Consider the following 2,716-nt stretch of genomic DNA (forward strand, 5'->3'; position numbering starts at 1 on the left):
GGGAGAAGGCTGACACAGGTGGAGGCACGACAAGGTCCTTACAGAAATTGACAAAGGGACGGACCTGCAGAGGGTCAAAGCCAGTAAACACCAGGCACTACCACCCGACGTTGTCAATTTCCAAAGGTAAGGAGATAAGGCTCCTTGGGCAAGAACAGTTGACAAGAGCCTGTGCTCCATTTTGCGTCGAGCTTCCGACTGAGAGGCGCAAGTGGACCCGAAGAAGAGACTTGTCTTTCCAGAAGAGGTGGCAGTAACATCACTCCGAGCAGACGGTTCTTCTATCCAGGAGCACAAAAACTATCGCAGTAGCCGAACTCTCAGTGCCCTGGGAGGACAGGCTAGCCACCTCTCACCAAAAGAAGAAAGCCACGTACCAGGATTTGATCAATGAGGGTCTTGTCAAAGGATGGTACGCGGCAGCCATGGTTTACCGGCGACACCAGTGCGCTGTTTCCTACAGAAGATGGGTTTGGAACCCCAACAACTGAAGCAAGCCATTGGGGAGATAGCCATGGCAGCTGAGACCAGTTCAAGATGGTTGTGGTTGATGAGAGCCCGCAGTTGGAACCTTTCTGCAGGTGAAGGCTAATTTGGTCTTTGCTGCCCCACTCAGATGAGGCGTACAAGCTAAGGGGCGAAACGCTTGTGACCCTGAGATACCTGCTGAAGATGCAGAAGGGTTCCTCGCAATGCGATGCTCTGACCACTCTGCCATCAAGGAATGCCATCAAGAGGAGTAACTTGCAACATCTTCAGTAGCTTCTGCAGTTTCTGCTTGTAGCAAAGTATGTCTGATGTTTATTTAACTTCCGCCATTTTGATTTTTTAAAATTTTTTAAACACGTTTGACATCTCCTAAACCTTAGGTCCGATTGCTACCAATTTTTTTTCCGGAATCATTATTGGACTTAGCTTATCAAAAAATATATAAAGCTTGTTGATATATTATTTAGCTTTCAAGATATTGACCATTGAACTTCAGAAGGGCGTGTCTCAGCACATAAATAGAACAAAGTAAATAACCTTTGGGGCAATCATCACAAAACTTGCAAGATACCGAAGTACCTGAAACATACTCTGAAAGTTTCATTCAAATATACCACTAGGAGGCGCTACAAATGCACAAATCAGACTATAAATGAGAAATTGTTTGTCCAATCATTACAAACTCGCACGATATGTTTCATAACAAGGATGAACCACGTGTGTAAAACTATGTTGGAATCACTCAATAGGGGGCGCCACAAATTCCAAACACGTGCATGGGCCTGGCGCAAATTTGGCCATAAATCAATGACAATTTGTCCAAACATCACCAAACTATAACTTTGATTTCTTGATATAGTTTAGGCTTGATATAGTTAAACTATAACTAATATACAGCAAATTTATTTATTTGCTGCATAGTAGTTATTGCATACTAATACTATATGGAGTAGTATCAATAGTTCATTTGCTGTATAGTAGTTATTTCATAGTAATACTGTATGAAGTAGCAGCACTAGTTCATTTGCTCCATAGCAATCATATCATAGCAATATTATATGAAGTAGTAGTACTAGTTCATTTGCTGCATAGTAATCATATCATAGCCATCAGCGTGTATGTCATGTCAAGTGCACTTAGTGTAAGTGCACCTTAGATCATCAGGTGGGATTGATAGCGGAACAGTTCAAAATGACACATCTCAGTATTATTGATATATCATAGCCAAGAGAGTGCAATCTATGTCAAGGACACATAGTGTAAGGGCACAATAGTAAACAGCAGTAATCCTGCTATCTGAGTGAGGCCACAACGGTCATAACCAGATACCAGTAACAGTACACAATATTTCATTTTCATTTTTTTGGATGCGAGGACACGTGTCATTCTGCTGAGGATAGGCGCTTGGTTTCCTGACGTAAGAGGTGGTAAATGTCGAGCTTGTCTGATGGGTTTGATACTGAGAAATCTAATGGGTTTGAGAAAGGAGAGAGTGACCTCCTCGAACCTCTCAAAAAAGAAATGATATCGTCATCCTTGGAAACAATTTCTACGGTATGCAATCACACACATTGGCCTTGATCATTGAGCAAGTAAAGGAGAACGGATTACCTCAGCTGGCAGTATAATTTTCTTAAATTTATTTAGTTGCAAAGGTAAAAAAATACAAAAAACGGAGTCGTCAGGCAGGACAAACGCCAGCTATGTGTTGTGATGACTTAGACTTACACTAGGTGGCGTGTGCAGCCAGGTTATGCCTGATCCAAAGCGAAGCGGGGCGTGTACGGCAGACAGATGGCGCCATTGCCGAGGCCGCGCTAACTTGCATATTTTGGAAAATGATCCCCCCCCCCCTCAAAACAAGCACAGCAAGGCCCCATTATGTCAACATCCATAGATCATTGTGTTGATAACTGCAAGCAGATAGTCACACACTGCCAAAGCGGGAACTTGCAGGTCGGTTGCAGCCTCATGTCAAACCGATCTCCGAACCAACATTGTCCCGCAATTCTCTAAATTCCCAGTCTTGATGCTTTTCAAAATAGCTCGGAAGACATCACCGACTCATTGTCCCCGAAACGCTGCGCCATGTGACTGCTGTCAGTTCGCTGTTGGAGCAACACTGGATTAAGAAGATTAAGAACAGACACCGAATAACCATGGGGATAGTGTTCATTTTAATGTAATTTTGGCATACCCTGTCACAGAAGAAGGGGAGGGAGGAGGA

Source organism: Lampris incognitus, chromosome 14 (genome assembly GCF_029633865.1).
Source record: "Lampris incognitus isolate fLamInc1 chromosome 14, fLamInc1.hap2, whole genome shotgun sequence".
NCBI lineage: Eukaryota > Metazoa > Chordata > Actinopteri > Lampriformes > Lampridae > Lampris > Lampris incognitus.